Raw genomic sequence first — 21,790 nt, forward strand, 5'->3', positions numbered from 1 at the left:
TCTTGACTACTTTTACTGTTGGTCTAGAATTAAACAAATAAAGCAGAAAATAAATTTCCAGGAATATTGAAAACTTCTAACTAGAGATCAATCTGAAATAGTTGGCCACTTTGTTCCAACTTACCCTGGCCAACACGCAAATTAATTTGTAAGATATTAACAATGGGAGGAGGAGCTTCGGGCGCAACCAAGATGATCGCGTGAGCACAGGGCTCCCGAGACCCTCGCCACCTCCCGCATCTATCGTGAATTTTATCCTGACTACGACGACGGGTTATTGACAACGTAACCTAGCTGATCTAATATCTGTTTTCAGAAATTGATTTGGACTCTGGGAACCGCAACTACTCTGAACTTTTATGGCCTGCTCCATGGAACTGCCCGGGGCTCGAGTCATCATGGTGCCCAGGTGGTAGTTGAACAACAACGGCCAATAGGGTCCTGCTTACGATCCCAGCATTAACTTTCGGTTTCGTTTTTGGTTTCTTTGCCTCCTCCTATTTTTGCATCGCTCTGGCAGCCCGGGAGCCAGACCCCGCAACTTCTCCGTCTGCCAACTGCAGGGTGTCCCTGGTCGTGGGATATCCCGCTGGGACTCGCATCCGGGGATCCCCGTGGGTGAATTGTGAGGAGTCATTTTTACCAGGTCCCAAAGGCCCCTTCGGGGCGCAGCACCCAGCATGGTGGGCAAGCCTGAAAGCGAGAAACGGAAGACCAAGACCATTCACCATGGGGGCACCATTCAAACGAACATAATGGATCGCTATACCCATCCTAGGGGGTCTCCCGGTGGTGCGAGTAGGTCCCTGGAAGACGCCGGTGACTCCTCAACTGCGGTGGATGATTTGACCCCGCGTGATGTCATGGGCGCCATTGCTAGTATGAAGACCTCCATTGGTCAACAATATGAGGCTCTGGCTCTGAAGCTTGACACTGTGGCAATTGATGTCAACCTGATCAGGACTGACCTATCAAAAACCAACGAAAAGGTCAAATCCTTGGATTTGAAGACCTCCAGCCTTATGACTGATGTCTCCGCTTTACAGACGGAGGTTCGCAACCTACGATCCTCCAATGATCTCTACGCCCGCCAGCTGGAGGATTTTGAAAGTCGGGCCAGACGCAATAACATACGTATCATTCAGGTCCCTGAAAAATCGGAAGAGTTCACCGCAGATCTCCTCGTGGAGGATCTCATAATAAACCATCTCGCCCCCAAAGGCCTGAGCAACTTCTTTGCAGTGGAACGTGCACACAGAGTGCCGGGTGGGAAGCCGAAACTGGGTGCCCTGCCGCAACCTATAATTGCCAGAATCTTCAATTTCAAAGATAGAACGCTATCCTGCAGGCATCGCGAGTTGGCGGCCCCACGAAGTTTGAAAACACTACGGTGAGCTTCTACCCTGATTTCACCCAGTTCGTTCAGAAACAAAGGATGGGATTCCTGGGAGTGAAGCTGCGACTGCGAGACATGGGTATGAAATATGCAATGCTTTTTCCAACTCTGCTACGTGTAGAACACAATGAATGGACGTTCTACTTTGATCGCCGAGAGAACGTGAGTGACTGGCTTGACACGTTGCCTGCACAGCGTGATCGCTCGGAACATTCTGGTGGGACTGAAGGAGCCGAGGGTGGCCCGTCGGAGCAAGAATGATACCTGTTGTCTGTTGATCGAACTCTCGGCGTTGGAGGCGACTGGAGGCTTCCCTTGCATCGTAATCTGGCTGGGGCATAGAGAGACGCTACTGCTTGCCGGACCCGCTCCGCGGGTCCCGCTTCGCGCCACTGTGCTGTTGTCTGGCCAAAAAAGTGCAGAAGGCATTTCCTCCACAGGGCTGCGAGCGTGCTGAGAGCAGGACTCAATCTCCCAAGAGTCTGTGCTGCTCCAATCACCTGAATCACCTGGTGACGCTCTCCCTGGTGGCCACGCCCCCCTGCATTCTGGTAAAAGAACTTGGAAACTGCTGCCAGTTGGATACCTGTTGTCTGTTGATCGAACTCTCGGCGTTGGAGGCGACTGGAGGCTTCCCTTGCATCGTAATCTGGCTGGGGCATAGAGAGACGCTACTGCTTGCCGGACCCGCTCCGCGGGTCCCGCTTCGCGCCACTGTGCTGTTGTCTGGCCAAAAAAGTGCAGAAGGCATTTCCTCCACAGGGCTGCAGGCGTGCTGAGAGCAGGACTCAATCTCCCAAGAGTCCGTGCTGCTCCAATCACCTGAATCACCTGGTGACGCTCTCCCTGGTGGCCACGCCCCCCTGCATTCTGGTAAAAAAACTTGGAAACTGCTGCCAGTTGGATACCTGTTGTCTGTTGATCGAACTTTCGGCGTTGGAGGAGACTGGAGGCTTCCCTTGCATCGTAATCTGGCTGGGGCATAGAGAGACGCTACTGCTTGCCGGACCCGCTCCGCGGGTCCCGCTTCGCGCCACTGTGCTGTTGTCTGGCCAAAAAAGTGCAGAAGGCATTTCCTCCACAGGGCTGCGAGCGTGCTGAGAGCAGGACTCAATCTCCCAAGAGTCCGTGCTGCTCCAATCACCTGAATCACCTGGTGACGCTCTCCCTGGTGGACACGCCCCCATCTCCTCCCTCTCAATATTATACGAGACACACACCCGCTGCGCGGGAGCGCGCGGGAAGCGCCCGGGAGAAGCCCGGGACAAGGGCGGGCCCTCTGAGGCCCTCAGAGGCACGAGAAGGCTAGGCTAGGCCAGTCCTCTAACATCTGGTTTCCCACATATTGTTTTGACCTCTATGACCCATTTGAGAAAAGCTACAGAATGTTTGTGATACCTATATAGACTCTGTAGAGATAGATTGTCTGATATAGGTGTAGTACATGAAATTTAGATCTCAGAAAAAAATACTACCAAGTAGTTCAGCTTAGGTGTACTAATAGCAATTTCTCCCACACTGCTAAATCGTTTTTCATTGTCTGACTGAGATGATGACAAGGAAATTAAGGTCTGGGAGAATACTGGTAGGAAGATCAGGCTCAAAAACCAGATCGAATCCCCTCCGAAATAAACTTAGTCAGGCCACTAATCTGAAAAGCACCTGCCAGCTTTTCAATCTCTGGGAAAGGAGCAAGAACAAAGCTATAGGGGAGGACAATAAGGCAGAGGACATTAAGGATTCTGGAGCTATCCATTTGGACATTGTACCCAATACCTCGTGAGAGATGCCTGAAATTAGCAAGGTAATTGCGGACAATAGTTCAGTGGCAACAAGAGTAGCACCATTATCCTCCGAGTGTGGTTTCTCTCCTCCCCTATTCTCCACAATGAAAAACAACATTGATCTTGTTCCAGAGGTAGTTATAAAAACAAAAAAAGACATAGAACAAGATAACTTGCATATTGGGATAATTCCACATGATGATGCCCTCCAGACAGTAAATATATCACCAACAAAAGTGTCATTCAACAATGGGCTGTCTCCAATGATCCTAGATAAAGACCTTTGTCAAAGGTATCTAGAGACTGACCCGGCCAAAGCTGAGATGGACCAGAACACCCCGGTAATGTTGAACCATGCTGGTTTACATCTTTACAGCAGTACCCCTTCCAAGTCCTCACACTCAAATTTTTCCATGAGCCCAAATTTAAATCTGACCGGGATAAATGCACTTCAATGTAAGGGGACTGACAAACCTTTTTCTGATTCCCTCCATATACTAGAACACCTACTGTCGTCCATCTTACAATTACTGGAAAAATTTGTGGGGGGGTCGACTGTGTACTTGACACAGTGACCCAAATTTTAAAAGTCTTGTTGGGGACCCAAAAAGAGAAGGATGCAGTCCCGAAGGAGCTGTCCTCTCCCTCTTTAGCTCCAGTTGAGGTAGGAATAAAAGATCAATCACTAGCAGCTAACAATGTTACAAATGGAGTACATGAGGATGTAAAAATAAGTGCTACCCAGCCTTCCCCCACCCTAAACTGTTCTTTAGTTAACGATTCTGAAATTAAAGTTTACGGGGAACCCCCGCTAAAAACTGGGAATGACCTCTTCCCTATTTTTAAGAAGCAACAGGGAGAAGGGGACAGAGAGGCGGACGTTATCCCGGAAGAGAATAGCAATAAAGGGAAGTTTGAGATAATAAAAAAGAACGGAAAGAATAAAAGGAAATTATTGAGACGGATAGAAAAAAATAGGCGGAGGAAAATCCTCTTTAGAAAACATCTAAATTCCCCCTTACAGAACGAGGTATATCAAATTCAGGTGGCAGCTGAAAAAGAAAAAAACCCCGAAAATAAGATTACTAATGAAAATATCGCCCCCCCCCCGCCTCTGGCTACTCCAGCAATAATATCTATTCCCACCCCCCTTCCATTATTAACAACCGATATAAATACCCTTTGTCAACAAGTTACCAACAATAGGGATATAATTGGGCCTAAAAATCTAACATCTTCAGGACATGAGCAAAATCCTCTTGCTCCATTACTTAACCCCCTTGCAACATCTTTTCTGGGAGCAGCCGCAAGAGGTGTCTCTTCAATAGAATCTAAGGAGAAAAATATTGACACCGTATGGGTGGAATTTTCTCCACTCTTCGATGCTGAATGCATCCTGAATAGATCCCTCCTGCTTAAATATTTTCAAGAATCTGCCAACCTGAAACTTATACAATCAGCCGATCTAGATAGGGTTCAACTATTAAAATCAGAAGTGGGGATGATAACTAGGGTGAAGTTTCATTCTAAGTTAGTAGCCAATCTAATTCTGCAACGCTCAGAAGATCTGCAGAGCAGAGGAATAGACGTAATTCCGGTGTTAGGGCATACTAGACAAAACAATGTTCCCAAACTCCAAACTCAACAGAAGCCCCCCTTTTCTCTGTTGCAAGCAGCAACAGGTAATATAAATAAGGTGGGTGAGATTACAGAGTTGAAAATATGTAAGTCTAAGGATTCCCGTGTAGTATCCTACGTTATCCCTACCTTGCTTTCCTATCAATCTGCTATTGGAGAGGAAAATGCCCAATGGAACTGGCTTCCCAGAGTACTCGCTGAAAAATCCTTAAGTAATCAACTATCCAATCCGCACCTTTAGCAAAGAATTATCTATAATATCCTGGAATGCAGCCGGTTTAAAAAACAGTCCGGAGAAAACAGCATTCCTTTTGTCCCTAGAGGCAAATATAATATGCCTCCAGGAGACATGGTGCACTGATAACATTCAAATAGGGAAAGACTATTATGTATTGGAAGGTAGCGCCTCCTCAAATAAAAAAGGACATGCCAGCGGGGGTATAGCTTGCCTCTTATCAAACCGAATAAATTGGGACTACGAGCATTTTTTGGACCCGAGTAACCTCTTTCAGGTAGTAACTTTATTTGGGTCTGGTAATCCTACAGCTGGTAACCGTCTGGCTCTGATAAATGCTTATATACCTCCAGAAGTTGGTTTTAATGCAATCTTAAAAAAGGTCTTCCTCCTTATCCAGAGTATCAGGGAGAAAGATCCAAGAACGGTTATAATTTTAGTTGGGGACTTGAACTGCAAGATCTCCAACTCTAGCTTAAACTTATTCTGTGACAAAATGAGAGAAGAAACTCTCCATATTCCTCGAGCAATGTTCCCTGAAAATATAAAAACAAACAAACGTGGCAAACTATTACTAAATGAGTTGGCAGAAACGGATGGGATTATTGCAAATGGGAGACTCCCTTCGGATTCCCCAGCTAATTTCACGCATAAATCCTACCAAGGGGAATCAATTCTTGATTATGTAATATTGGGGACTCAATCATTTGAGTTGTTGAAGGACATCGATGTGATCGATACACCGTTAAGTGATCATAGAATCCTCTTCATCTCGGTGAATGTAAAGTCTTCTAAATGTGATCAGTGGACTCTGAATAGTAATCAAACAAACTTCGGTACCAAATCAGGAAGGTGCTACTGGAATGCAAGGGCACATTGAAATTTGGAAGCAATGCTCGATGTAGCAATATCGGAGCTTCCTTCCTGGTATGGCTCTGAAATTGAAAATTTCTCCCTGTTCTTGAAGTCAGTGATAACAGGGACAAAAAAGCTGAATAAGAAAAAGTCCATTGGTATATTCCCCTGCCCTCTGAGACTGCTTAACATAGAAATTAATAAATTAGTAAGGGCCCAATATTTAAATAGAACAGGTGTTATAGCACAACAAATAACAATGCTAAAAAGGAAAAGGAGAAGGCTTTTAGCCTCACTACGTAAAGAAAAAGAGGACGCCATCTGGGTAAAAATAAGATAAGCTGCTATTAACGGGGAAATGAGGCAATTTTGGTCCCTTATAGGTGAGGGGTGCGGACTGAGAACTAGCCCTCTACCCATCCCTATTGAGGAACAAATATGGAGGGATTTTGTCTCTAACCTTTATGCAAGCGATAATGCGGTGAATCCCCAAGAATGGCCAATTGAAATGAGTTTACCTTTAGAGCCTTTTACAGAAAAGGACATAGACTTAGCTATCGGGGAAATGAGGCGTTCAGGGGCTATGGGCCCAGATGAATTGCCCATTAACGTACTAAAACAGAACAGGGCTAAATGGAGTACGCTTCTCTGCCCAATTTTTAACATCTGTTTACTAAGAGGTAAGGTCTTACCCTCCTGGAAGGGAAGTATCCTGGTTCCATTGTTTAAAAAGGGAGATCGCCTATCCCCTCAGAACTACCGCCAGATTGCATTGTTGGATGCAATCGGCAAAGTTTTTACAAGATGTCTGCTCAAACGAATAAACGCATGGGTGGAGTCTTCAAATATTCTCCCACTCGAGCAGACAGGCTTTAGGAAAAACCATGGGACCATGGACAACTTAACCGCCCTCCAGGTAATAATCGACAAATACATCGGAGCCAGAAAGGGGAGAGTCTATGCGGCATTCATAGATTTCTCCACGGCCTTTGATAAGGTCGACCGCCAAGTATTGTGGAGAAAACTATATGCCCTGGGAATGCCTCATAGACTCTTACGTTTGGTACAGGATTTGCATGATAACACGTGGTGCAAAGTGCTGTTGGGGGGAGAAAGGGGCCTATCCCAGCTCATTCCATCGGCGAATGGCCTTAAACAGGGCTGTCTTTTAGCTCCCCTCTTATTTTCCCTTTACGTTAGCGATCTCCCCCTTACTTTATCTGCATGTGAAGGAATTGCGCCACGCCTGGGAGACAGATATATCTCTTGTCTAATGTATGCGGACGATATATTAATTTTAGACCTTACCCCAAAAGGTCTTAACAACCGTCTGCATTCATTATACACTTTCTCCGAAGAGCATTTCCTGAAAATAAACATCTCCAAAAGCAAGATAATGTGTATGGAGGGGCGAAAAAAATTGAAGTTGGAGCACATTAGCTGGGAGCTGGGAGGCCAAAAATTAGAAAGAGTAAAAACATATGTATTCCTGGGCAAGGTTGTTAACAGCAACTTGAGCAACAAATCCCACATAGAAAATAGCTCCCGTAAGGCAAAGTCTCAGGGAAATGGCTTAAGAGCATTGTACAAATCAACCGGCAAAAGACACTTTGTCCACCTGCTGGAGGCTTTCCGGGCAAAAGTCCCCCCAACTCTGCTTTACGGCGTAGAATTAATCGACTTTCTCGAATGGGGTTTCTTGGACACAATCGAGGGCATCCTTTTGAGAAGCTTAACTTCGGTTAATAATAGTTGCAGTGCAGCAGCCCTTCGTTTAGAATTCGGTCTAAGAAGTAGCTGGGCACAGGACCTAGCAGGAGTTATTCGCTGGGTTATCTGTTTAATCAAAGGAAAACCAGCCACTCTAAGATCCCTAATCACAAAAGAGTTGATGGGCCCCCTAAAAGAGCATTCGATTCTTATAAAGAATTACAGGAAGGCCATTACACTCTTGGACTTGGAGGAAGCCACTCTTTTAGACCTTTCCATGCACCAATTAAAATTAACATTAAAACAAGCCACATGGAAGCTAAGCTACGAAAGGGATCGCAACTTGATTATACAAAAGAAGGGGGCTACGCAAGCTGTTGATTCTTGTTTATTTAGACAAATACAACCTTACGCTTCCTGGAACATACCCCACAGTTTACGCCGTTTTTGGCTGCTTCTTAGGCAGGATCTCCTTCCCCTGAATAAGTTGTTGGCCAAATGGCACGGCATATCTAATGTATGTAACTTCTGCAATGTCTCAGTTCAGGACTCTATACACGTCCTGCTAGTTTGTCCAGCATTAATGGCTTATCGCCGTCTCTGGGTAAAGCCTGTATGTGTTCAGTTTGGTATTTTATCTGCAAGATCTCTGATAGATGCTATCTTTAGTCCTCCGAATGAAATTTTTTGTAACAGAATTTTTAATTTTTTCAAATGTTTTTTAGAATTGTATTAGATGCATGGTACGTTAACTTTGTATATTCTTTGCTAGTATAAGTTGTTTACATATGGTCTCATTTTATTATATTTTGTTTGTCACTATGTAATATGTGGATCTCCAAGGAGTTCCAAAATCATATTTAAATAAATAATTGAATTGAATTGAGAAGTGGTAGCTGGTTTTCAGACAGTGTACAGAACTGGCAGCTGTGGTTTCATGACTTTTGCGATACTTATGGTACTGTACCCAGAGGTGGCGAGGGAGAATGGGACTCTTCTTCCTCCGGGTTTCTTTTTGAAGACTAGTTTAATAATTGGGCGACAGGCACACTGCAAGTTGGGGTGGCTTTTGAGTCTATCGCAGGGGTGCAGGGTGGAGGGGTGTATTCGCAGGCTTTGTTGGGGGGGTTTGGGTTTGTTTTATTTTGTTTCAAGGCAACACATCGTCTTACATCTTGATCTGGGTGTTCTGTTCGCTATGGGGTGGATTTGGCACTTGCTTTTGGGATGGGGGTAGGGGGTTGAAGGTATTGTGCTGGAATGTCAATGGGTTGGGGGACAGAATAAAACGTGGGGTTGTGTTACAACTATTGAGACGCCTCTCCCCTGATGTAGTTTTACTGCAAGAGATTGATTGGCAACACATGCCATGCTATGAATCGGCGAGAATATCGTCTAATTGCACACTCTGGATTCACCACTGGATATAGAGGGGTGGGTATCCTAGTTAGGAGTTTCTCCCCCTGGAGGTAGACGACATAATCCTTGATGATAGGGGACGCTATGCTGTGCTCACTGGTAGGTGGGAGGGGAAGACCATCTCACTGCTCTCTGTATATGTTCCACCTGGGCTGCAGACCACAACCTTCGCTGATCTGGGGAGGGTGGTTTTGGGGCTCCCTGAGGGCACTCTGATTATGGGTGGAGATTTCAATTCTGTTGTTTCCGGTAGGGAGGACCGCAGCCCCCCCAGGGACCTCATGAAATCACAGTCTTGGTTAGGTGAATTTTTGCAGATGCTGGGGCTGGTAGATTGTTGGAGGCTACTGCATCCGGGACAGGCGCAATTCACCTTTCACTCTGGCGCTCACGGTAGCCTCTCTAGGCTTGATTATATCTTGATGCCAGCTGCGCAGGCCTCTTTGGTTAGGGAAGTTAGACATCTAGCCAGGGGTATTTTGGATCACTCCCCACTGTGGCTTTTGATGGACATGAAGATGGGTGCTGAGGGTCGAGTGGCTCTGATTAACCCTTGGTATCTCCGTTACCCCAAAACCAGGGCTGAGTTGGTTAAGTCTTTGGATCATTATTTCACTGAGAACGTGGGGTCTGTATCCTCTTCTGTTTCATTGTGGGAGGCTTTTAACACTGTTATCCTTGGACAGACGCTATCGCTAATCGCTGCTGCTAAGAAAAGCAAAAATGAGGCAGTGGCGTGCCTAGGGGCCGAAATAGCTGAGTTGGAAGGGGATTTAGAGGTAGATATCACTCAGGAGAAGGTTCATGTCCTTGGTCTCAAACAACTTGATTATAGAGCCCTGGTAACGGACGCTGCTAGAATTGCTAGTAGAGAGCAGCAGGGACGGCTGTACGATGTGGGAGACAAGGCTGGCAATCTGATTCCTTGGTTAGATAAAAAGGAGAGGGCGAGTTGTGTAGTTCCTGTGGTTGAGAGAGCTGATGGAGTGCGTGTGACTGACCCGATTGAGATTGTGGAGTGTTTTGCGGAACATTTTCGAAATGTATACTCCCTAGTATCCGATAGACCAGAGGAGGACTCCCATCTACTGTTAAGGGATATTGCGTTGCCGCGCCTATCGGACTCCGATAGGGATTTGATGGGTGCTGCATTTTCGGTTGATGAGGTGGCAGCTGCTATACGATCCGTCCGCTCGGGAAAAGCTATGGGCCCTAATTGTCTCCCCATCAAGCTTTATAAGCTGCGTCCCGACAAAATGGCGCTGCATCTTCGTGCTATGTTCCTGGAATCGCGAGACATTGGCTCCCTTCCCAAATCAGCGACTTGCAACCATCGTGGTGATTCATAAGGAGGGGAAACAGCGAGATCGCTGCCCATCCTATAGGCCTATATCGCTCCTTAACGTGGATCCCAAGATCCTAGCAAAATTATTGGCAAACCGCTTGATAAAGGTGATCGGTGACCTGATCCATCTGGATCAATCTGGTTTCATTCCTTATCGCAACACGGCTCTGAACCTGCGACGCCTGCATGGCGTCCTGGCGAGAGCGACGTCGCTGCATGATCCGGCCATATTGGTTTCTTTGGATGCTACGATGGCCTTTGATACTGTGGAATGGCCATATCTCTGGGCTGCTCTTGCAAAGTTTGGTTTCGGTTCTGGTTTCATCGGCTGGGTAAAACTTCCGTACGAGGAACCATTAGCTCAGATTGTGGTAATTGGTTAGGTTTCCAAGTCCTTTGTTCTGGGGAGGGGCACGCGACAGGGGTGCCCGTTGTCCCCACTTCTTTTTGCCCTTGCCTTGGAACCTCTGGTGGCTTGGCTGCGGTGGGAACCATCAATGAAGGGTATTCAGTGGACCCCAGAATTTGAGGATCGAATATCATTATATGCAGATGACATCCTGTTGTACCTCTCGTCACCTCGAAAGTCCTTGATAGTACTGATTGATGTGCTGAACTCGTTCGGAAACAACTCCGGCCTTGTGATTAATTGGACTAAGTACTGTGTTTACGTACTTTCGGGTGACACTCCCCCACTACCGCGCGGCTGTCCTATACAGGTGGTACAGACGGGATTTAAGTATTTGGGGGTCTTTATTACACTGGACCCCGTTGTCCGTTATGAACGTAATCTGCTTCCTGCACTCCAACGGTTAACGATGTGGCGGCCTGGTGTAGACTGCCATTGTCTCCCCTGGGGCGTGCAGCTCTGTTCAAAATGATGTCTTTGCCGCAGTTTTTATACGCGCTTCAGAACACGTTCGATGTAATTCCGGCTGGTTATTTCCGTGAGGTGGAGAGTCTGCAAAGGCAGTTGATATGGGGCGGACGTCCACGTATCGCCCTCGCCAAATTGACGCTTGCCTGGTATGGCGGCGGTATCGCACTTCCGGATATCAAGCGATACTACTGGTCCTCCCAGCTGGGAGTGATCAATCATGGAATGTACGGTCCGGTTTTGAAACCTGCGTTCGAGATGGATAAGTGGCAGCTACCGTGTGGAGATTATAACAGGGCGCTTTACTCCAAATCTGCGGGAGGAAAACTGTCGGGACCCACTAATATAGCAGTGCGAGTGTGGAAGTGTGCGAGCGCGGCAATGGGATGGACAGACCGATTGACCCGGGCTACTCCGCTTTATGCGTCTGATAAATTGGGTAGCTTGTGGAGGACGAAAGGCTTTGAGAACTGGGATAGAATCGGTATTAGCAAAGTAAGCGACCTCTGGGCCAAAGATAGGATTAAGACCTTCGAGGAGCTGAAGGTAGAATACGAACTTACAGGTCCGTCATGCGTTGAATTCAGTTTTTCCTGCAGGTTTTGCTATCCCGGAATCGACCCCACTCGAATATCGGGTGCTTGGCGGATACGTTCCAGACAGCACTATTTCTCTGATATATAAAAAATTGATTAACGACCGTGCTGACCTGTTGGTACACCTTAGAGAAGTTTGGACCAATGATGGTTTAGAATTAGATGATGAGCACTGGCAATCTGCGATATCCTCGCCCAAGGAGGTCGCGATTCCAGCCCGTCTCCGACTCGTGCAGCTTAAGATCCTACACCGGATCTACGTGACTGGCCCTCGCTTGATTCGGATGGGTTATTCTGTAGATGGGTTGTGCAAGCGTGGGTGCGGCTTAATTGGTACTTTCCTCCACATAATTTGGGAATGCCCGGAGGTAGCAGTGTTTTGGAATCGAGTGCATGCAGTGATGACAGAGGTCACAGGTGTTGCACTGCTACCCGAAGCCAGGTGTTGTTTGCTGAATGTATGGGAACCGACTGATTGTAATGTGGCGCAGACTCAGTGGGCGACCCTGGGGAATATGGTTGCCAAGAGAGATATAGCACAGTTGTGGGGCTCCCAGAGGCCGCCCACGGTTTCTGCATGGAAGGAGAACATGGACTGGTGTGTGTTTTGTGAGAAAACGGTGTATGTGGTGGACTGAGGAAGTGGGGCAAAATTTGGGGTCAGTGGAATGCATACCGGGGCGATATGTGTACACCTCCCCTCACCGAACTTCTGGATGCTCCTCTCTCCCCCTGACCCGACATTCCTAATGCTATCTAGTCCTAACGTAATGTGGCTTTGTTTCCCCCTGCTCCCCTCCCCCCCTTATTTCTCGTACTGATGTTTTGTATTACATTGTGATGCGTTTTCTCCCCTACTTGAACAAGTACCCAGCTGTATGCCTATTAATGCCTTGTTTGTTATTGTTCTATTTTCAATAAAAAGTTTTTTTAAAAAGATATTAACAATGAGCCACCTGATTATCGGTACGAACCAACAGATTCGACCAGTGGAGATGAACCTGAAAGAACTGCACCACCTCCCAAACGGCCGCCAACTCCTGCCAGTTCAAGGAACGGGCGTGGCCCCCCGAGACCACCGATCCTTTTCTTCCAATGACCCCAAAGTGGCCCCCCAACCCCAAAGACTGGCATCCATAGTAGACAGAACGGGAGGTGGAAGACAAAACCACACACCCTTTTCCAGATAGGGAGTGCAAAGCCACCAGTCCAAGTCCAGAACCAGAGCAGGAGGGAGAGGAGCCAGAGTCTCGCAATCTGCCCGGGAGGTGTCCCACCGAGCCAACAGATGAATCACCAAAGGTTTGAGATGGAGACGAGCCCAAGGAACCCCAGCAGTGGTCGCAGCTATCAATCCCTGGACCTGCAACCAAACACGAGCCGGGGCAGATGGATGGCTCAACAGATCCCACAACAGAGTCTGCAAGGAAAGAATCTGAACAGGAGGGAGAAACACCACCCCTAGAAAGGTGTCAAAAAGACCTCCGATGAACTGAAGTCTCTGAACGGGATCCAGATGAGACTTCGCCAGATTCACCTTGAACCCCAGCTCCTGGAACAGGGTCAACATAGCCTCCACTGCCAGAAGAGCCTTAGGTAAAGAAGAAGCTGAGACCAAACAATCATCAATATAGAGAATCACGGAGAAACCCCGACGTTGCAAACCACCCACAGCATGAGCCAATACATTGGTAAAAGTCCTGGGAGCAGTGGAAAGGCCGAACGGCAGAACCTGAAACTGAAAATGTATCCAGTGGACTGGAAACCTCAGGAACTGCTGACTGGCAGGATGGAACGGAACGTGAAAATAGGCGTCCACCAAGTCCAGAGAAGCCAAAAAATCACCCTCCTGGGTAAGGGGAATGACGGATTGTAACGTGACCATCCGAAAATCATCCAACTGCACCAACTTGTTCAGGGATCGGAGATTCAATATGGGGCGGAAGGAACCATCAGGTTTTGGTACCAAAAACAGATGAGAATAGAACCCTAGGCCCACTTCTACCACTGGAACCGGTACAATCGCCCCTTTCTGCAACAACATGGTGACACCGGACAACATGGCTGACCTCTGCACGGGGTCTCCTGACAATGGGGTTACCTGAAAACAATCCAGAGGGGGAGGGCCCTGGAATGTAATCTGGCAGCCCCACTTGATGACAGACAAGACCTACTGGTCAGAAATCAGAGCCGACCACCGGTCCAGAAACAAACGGAGGCAAGCCCCCCACAATGGCATAGTCAGTTCTGTCCTGCACCAGAGGGATTCTGCTGTTGCTGCTTCTGCTGAGGTCGGGATGTATAATGGAATGCGGCCCCCCAACCACGGGCCCAACCACGAAAGGGCTGAGATGACAAAACCCCCTGAAACCCCTGCTCCTGGAAAAAATACTTTTTCTTAGACGCAGGTTGAAAAGGCTTCAACAACTTCCTCTCCTCTGCAGAGCGCTGCACCATTGTATTCAAAGCGTCCCCAAAGAGACTGGGACCCTCAAAAGGAAGTTTATGGACCAAAGCCTTCTGCGCAGCCTCAAGACACCAAGGTTTAATCCATAGAGACCTCCTTCCAGCCACTGCCGCCCCAGCAGAAGAGGAGAAGGCCCACAAGGAATCGAAAGTGACATCTGAGAGGAATTGCGCCAAGAACTCCATTTGAGCCAACACAGGAGTAGGGTCCCCCTGATCCTGAAGACAGTCAAACAGCTTATCAAAATCCTTCAGCAAGACCTGCGAGGCATAAATGCTAGCAGCTACCCCAGAGTGAGAAGAGGAGTAAGAATATTTGAGAGCAGACTCCACCTTACGCTCCACCGGATATGTCAGGGAAACCTCCTCTGATGACAAAGAGGGAGAGGAGGTGGTAGCCATAGAGAACAAAAGAGAATTAACTTTTGGAATCGCAGGGAACTGAAAGTCAAAGTCCGCCAGGGAATACCGCTTACCCAGAAAGTGCGGAATACCCTGCTTGTCCACCTCAAGCCACTCCTTAGTCATGATATCCTTCAGGACATCATGGAACGGAAGGTCATCCACCACAGAAGAACTATACTGTGCGTAAAACCCCTCATCGCCAGGGATTTAGAGTCAAAACCAAGCACCTCCCGAATATGGACCAGCATATCAGAAAACACCTTGCCCTGGACATACTTCTCCTTAGGTGAATTGTCCATGTCCTCCTCATCATTCTTAGCCCGTTTTGCTGCAGGCTCCAGCAGCGCAGACAGGACTGCAGAATTTATCAAGTCTTGTAAATCAGCCCTAATAATCTGCAAAACGTCTTCCTCCTGCAGATCCTGAACATTATGCTGCTTGGAAACCATAGCAGGCACAAGTGAAGAAGAGCCTTCACTCATGGTGAGAAACCCGGAAGTAATCAAACAGGAACTCACCACAACAAAAGGATGTGCCCAGCATCTTCTAATAAATACTGCCAAGTCTCGTAACGTGAGACTGGAGCAATGAAATAAAAGAGAGCAGCCCTGTAGTCACCACCCACAGCCACAGATCAAAAAAGCATGGCGGGGGCCAAACTCTGCAATAGAGCACCAGCGCCGGAATGACCCAAGGCCAGGACACCACGAAAACTCCCTGACCCAACCCAGCACATGAGTAGGGAGCACCCTGACCCCAGAACAGTAGTGCAGCCAGGGCCGGCCTGGGAACCAAAACTGGCCCTGGCAAAGTGCTCCCCCCCCCGCGGGGGGTTGGGGGTGTCGCTGAGCTCTTTGCCAGGGCTGGTTTTCTGCCGATTTTCTTACAGAGACAATTTTGCAGCTATACTGCAAAAACCACCCTATAACAAAAACGGCCCCCAGGGGCCGAAAACCGCCCCCCACCCTTGCGGCGCACCAGGGGATTGCCCGGTGCCCGCTACGGCCAGTCCGGCCCTGAGCGCAGCTGACCGGAACGGCCGCGCCGTGCATAGTCACAGAAAATCAAGACAGCAAGAATTCACAAATCAAATACAAAGATGAAAAACTCACGGTAACGTACCCAAAGGAAACTGGATCCAGGGACCGGAACGGTGAGCACCAGCGTTCCAACCGCCGTTGGATCAGAAAAACAACAGGCATGGCGGTAGGTGGGCGTGGCTTATGTAGTATTCAAATACTGGCGCTGTGATTGGCTGGGTGGAGGCAGGACTGCCTCACATATAAGGACTGGGACATTGAGGACCCATGAGGGGGTAATGCTGTTTCTGTCATTGCATCCGGATATATGATTCAAGTAACATCATACCTACAAGAAGTCAGGACTATTGGCTTTGTCAATTGTTGTTAGTTGCATAAGCTAAATAGGCAGCAACTATGGCGTGTATATAATATTGAAAAAGCTTCCACTTAAAGCCCTGGTGACACCACGACAGTGTGGCTGCTCCGGAGTTTCAAAAAGAGAAGGGAAATCCAGAGACAAAAATGACTCTCTTGAAAAGATTTCCCTTCCCCTACAACGCTTACCTGGCATGACATCATGATGTAACGCCTCCACTAGTGAGAGATGAGCAGTGTGAGGGGCGCACATTAACGTGCCTGCTGTCACTGCAGTCCGGAAAAAACGGACCACCTGTGCCAGGGCATTAAACAGAGCCCGATAGAGACTCGTTTCGAGGCCCTCTTTAAAAAACTGACCTTGTTCAGCACCGGTGAGACCCTGCCCACTTAAAGCCCTGCGTATACATAATATACTCACAAATGTGTTCACTGTCAAAAATGAATGTTGTTTTATATTTTTCTGAAAAGCTTCACATAGTATTGTTCTAGCTGAAACCCTTTCGGGGCCTTAGCTCCACCTCAAAAGGTCTAAACTGCTAGCCCTTCTGAACATAAGTGACCGTCGACCCGTTTCAGCCTCTTATGTCATCATTAGTGAGGAGCCCACTAGAGTCACATGTCACTGGCAGCGATGGGGCTCACGTCAGGGCCCGACGCTTTCAGGCACTGTCTTGCTCGCTGTGCCATAGGGGATCAGGGTGGACCTCGCAGGATTTTTTAAAGCACGGAGAGTGGACCAATATTGCCTCTAGCCTTCATGCTTGAGGAACTTTGAGGATAATTTGCATTTTACGTTTTCTTCATAAAATGGATTGCTACATAAAAATTCGGCAAATAGCCTCACCAGGATTAAAACCTGTGAACGGCAGGTTGCACAGCCTGCATCAACTGAGTTTTTAACGAAATAACTACACACGACTTGTACGTTACACGTACATGTCTCTGTGGCAGGTGTTAACCCGCAGACAGCTCGACTAGTCGTACAGTGCGCGGGGAATCCCTCGTCCCCTTACTCCCAGGTCAACCCCGCCCACTAAGAAATGTTGGTGTCTTATCTGCCCTTGGGGCCAGTACAGGGGCGCCCTGATGGCATTTATTGCCAGCATCCGCCTCTGGGATCAGCGCCGTCAGGGTGGGAGCCACCCATCAGATTCGTCTTATCAGGCCCATATTTGCGTCTTATCACGCGGCGTGTCCCCTCCATCCGCCATAAATTCATGTTTGAATATCTTTATTTAGTTTACCCAGCAGGTGGGGCTCCCATCGTTTAGTGCGGGAGGAGCTCTCATAGGTGAATATATAACACGTGGCCCCAGGAGCGTCTGCACTGTGACTCCCTCCCAGCAGGTCTCGTGCATCTTTCTGAGCCCCTGCGCATCTCCGTTCTCCACACGTAAGTATTTCCTTGTATAGCTCCTTCCCTCATCCCGCCGTTCTTCTATTTTTTTTGGTTTTTTTGCAATGCCCTTTCTGGTGCTTACTTTGGTTGTCTGCTAGGCCAGGATGCAACCTTCCATGCTCTTGTGTCCGAAGGAATGTTGCCTTGCCTCCGACTCTCTACTCAATCACCCCCGCAACAGCCAACAATACTAACCAATAGCAGGCTTAGACGAACGCGCGGCGGGGCGGGAAATTTAAACTCCTCACGACAATTTCTGAAAGGCAGGAGTTTACAAAAGAATGATGTGAACAATTAAGGCTCATATACAATAACATTTTCTGTTGTGAATGCGCCACTTTTTTGGGCGCAGTCATAACCAGTGCTTTAAGTGGAAAAAAAATAAGTACAGGTACTCACCAAGTTATTCTGTGGGTTGGGGGCGGGCCAGGGGGTGTGGGCCGGCTTGGGGGTGGAGGTGAGGCAAACATTTAATGGGATTCAGATTTCTTGGTGCATATAATAGAGACATGTCTGTTATCTTTAGAGTATGCTTGTTGCTCTTGCATGTGCAAAAGGATACCGTTAATTTTGTTCTTTGGAATGTCAATCAATCCCATTCTGCCCTTTTTATGGGTAGACACTTGCAACCTTTTTTTCTATCTGAAATCTTCACAGTATCTCAGTCTTCTTAAATATCTTTATTCTGTACTTCTGCATTATTTCTTCACCTCCCATTCACTGTGCTCATTCACACCCACAAATGAGGTAATTCAGTCCCTCTCTCCTCACCTGTAAACACACCATTTTCTTTTGTCAATATTTTATCAGCTGCCAACCTCCTTTGCACACTTACATATATAGTCATAATTAAATTAGCAAATATGGAACTATTGCTCTGTGCACTAGGCTGAACAGCCAAGGATTGGAGGTGCAACGTTGTGTCCCGCTGTCAGGCGTAATTAGTAGCTCACACTGCCTTCATCCTAAATCCAAAGCTATTAAATCTTACCCCACCATGAATACTAATGAATGCCCTCAACCCACCCAGATTACAAATCCTCATTTGTAAGAATGGATATATTACACCACCTACTGATGCAGATGGACCTGGGGCCAAGAAGTAATTAGAGGCAACTCAGACATATCTCGAGACACCAAAAATCGGAAGTGGTGGAAACGGGTGGGGACAGTCCCATAGGGAATTTACATAAATTGGGAGTTTATAGCTTAAGAAACAATGCTTCAGAAAAATGTGCATGTTACAGAGTGAGTATTTGTCAAAGATAGAAAACTCCCCTGGCAGCTTTTTGTTATAAGGCCCAGAGGTACCATAAATGCACACCATACAAGAGATGCAGATGACATTGAAACATTGTGGGGCTAAGTTAGTTTTTGGGAGTGGGCACTTTATCATATGTGCCCCTTCTTGGCATCCCTCAGACACCTTAGGTATGCTGTTCTAAAGAGAGTGGTGCCAAAGAACGCCTACACTTTATCCAAAGTATGCCATCCTCCCCACTGCACCACATGGCACACCTGCTTAAGAATCAGCGGCACAACAAGTTGGTAAGACTAACCGTTTTCAATTCAGAGTTCACAAGTATATGTTAATAACCAGTAGTAACAAATAATTCACCATTTTAAGCAGTCTGGAATCTTCTCAAAGAAAATAATACAAATAAAATCACACACAAACCTGTGTCTAAGAGCGGGGCAGACTTAAGGCATGGGCAAACTGGAGCCAGTCCCAGAGTGGCTTACTTCAGATGGATGCACTGAGCTGCCATATCAAGTTGATTTTTAAATCATTTTTGGAGATGCCGAAGTACTGTGCCACACATTGATTCCACAAACACACAGAACATGCCCGCCACTGTGAGAATGCAATCTCAGTTCAGTGTTCCCAATACCTTTCACCTTTTCTTACTAGTTTCAGCCTCAAGGCAGTGCTCTTTATTGTTCTTAATGTATGTTTAAGATTTACACCTTCCTGGATGAGATACCTTTTCATCACTTTTTAGAATGTGGAGGTCCAATAGATTCTAGCTTTGTGCGCGCTGTACCATGTTAAGCAAATAATTGAGGGATTATTCTAAATCTGCCCAAAGTCCACACTCTCTGAGTTTTTCATGGGATTCAGCAAGTCAGCTCTCTTCTAAACCCACAGCATCTTATTTTTTTTATCTTATTCCGTGGGCCTGTGACAAAGGAAGGACATTTCCATGCCCTAAAACAAAAATTATTTATTTTATACTGCTTTCACTAATTTTTTTGCATGAAACATTAGTATATGAAATTCTTAACACTGATTTGAACTTGATATCTAGTCTTATCCCATGTGGCACATTTCTGCTCTCCCGTTACACGCAATGCAGCACTGCAGTTTGCCTCGCTGTGTTGCATGAAAGGTTACTAAATCTGGCCCTAAGAGAATTGCTGATCCTAACCAGAGCCCTCACTGGTCCTGGACCTGCACAAAACAAATGATCTGGACTCCTATAAATTTAGGATAAAGTAGTGGAAGTAGAAAATGGGTGGAATCGCGGGGGTGTGGTCTTGAGGAGCGGTGTATGAGAGTCAACTTACACACCAAGGGGTAATTTACTAGAATGAGACGAAACACAACAAAGCAAGTAAAGTTCTTGTGTTCCTTTGTGCCATAGGGAAAGTGAAAAATAGTGCCATATCTGTTAAGATTTTTTTCTGTCTTTCTCTTCCCCATTCTGGTGCACTTTAGGCTGCCAGGTGGCAATGCACACACCCTTGCACCATGGTTATGAACAAAAACGGGAGCCTTCCAGTGGAAAAACTATACAATAATACTTTTCAATTAGAATGTGTACAGTACAATGCAACAATCAGGAAAAGTGTGAAAAGTATAGAGAAAATAAAACATTTCTCCTGTTACGCCTACCATGAGGAGGTGTAATGTTATAGCACAAATCCCTGTCTACAATTGCTAGTAGATAGGGATTTGTGTTCACCCATGGAATGTCTCCTGGACGCACAGTGTGTCACAGAGCAACCTTGCATTACTTTGGGCAACTTTCCAATGCAAATCTTGAGTTGCATTGGAAAGTAAATACCACCACAACACTTTGCACATGGTCTGCGTCACAAAAGGTAATGCAAACCGCACACAAAGTGTTAGTAAATCTGTGCTTTATTTTTTTTAAATACTTTACCAAAGAATTTGGCAAAAAGGACAAATGTGACAGTAAATCTATTCTAGCTTAATGAATTAGTCATTAGTAGGCTGCATTTTAAAATATTTTTAAATTACGGTAGCTGCTGCAGGGACCTTTTGTTGCCCAGCAATTTCTTGTGTATAATAACTGTAAGATAACTCTGGTGATTAATGCACTTGTTGGAGAAGTCTCTGCAGTCTAGTCACTGGTTTGATTCAGCAAATAACTGCATGGGCGCCCGCAGGGGGGGCAAGGAGGGGCGCTTGCCCCCCTGGAGCGCCTCTCCTTGCCCCCCCTTGCGCACGCCATTGTACACAAATGCATCCCAGAGGGAGGCCTGACGCTGGGGTTCATCCCAGGCAGGACATCATCCAACCGATTGCCTTAATTTTAGGCATTGCAGGGAACAGAGTTGTTCCCTGCAAAAGACTCCAGCTCCCTGATGGGGCCACCTCGGACTCCACTGTGCACAAGAGCAGCTCCACCCCGCCCATTATCATTCTGTCTGCGGCTGATTGCCACATACAGAATGACAATGGGTCAGTCAGGGCTGGCAAAGCATAGGGTGGCCTCCTACAGCCTCAGTCCAGGGAAGGGCATTCTGTCACATAGAAGTGCAAAAACACCCATGCTGCTGCTAGGTGGAAATCCACTTAATGGAAGGAAGGCAGTGAAATAAGTTCAAAGGAAAGAAATATAGTTCTAGTATTGCAGCCATGGTTGCTGCTTTTTTATTTTATGCAACTAACAACCATAGACAAAGCCAATAGTTCTGGCTTGTTGTAGGTGTAACGTTACTTGTTCCAAGTGTAACGTTACTTGTTGTATTATATATCTGGATGCAATGACAGACGCAACAAAAATACCAGTTTGGCTGCACATTATATTAATCACAGATTTTTAGCTTATGTGTTTTAAGCCACGCATTTTATTACATCAAACACCCTTTTGGAGAGACCCCCCTAGTTATTTCATCCCACTTAACGCTCTGGGAACAACACCATGTCAGTCGCCCCATGTCAAGGCACTGTGCATCATGCATGACTCATGCCTTCCACTTTTTTAGATTGCCTATATGCGGGGGCATAGTGAACC

Source organism: Lissotriton vulgaris, chromosome 7, assembly GCF_964263255.1.
Source record: "Lissotriton vulgaris chromosome 7, aLisVul1.2, whole genome shotgun sequence".
Taxonomy (NCBI): Eukaryota; Metazoa; Chordata; class Amphibia; order Caudata; family Salamandridae; genus Lissotriton; species Lissotriton vulgaris.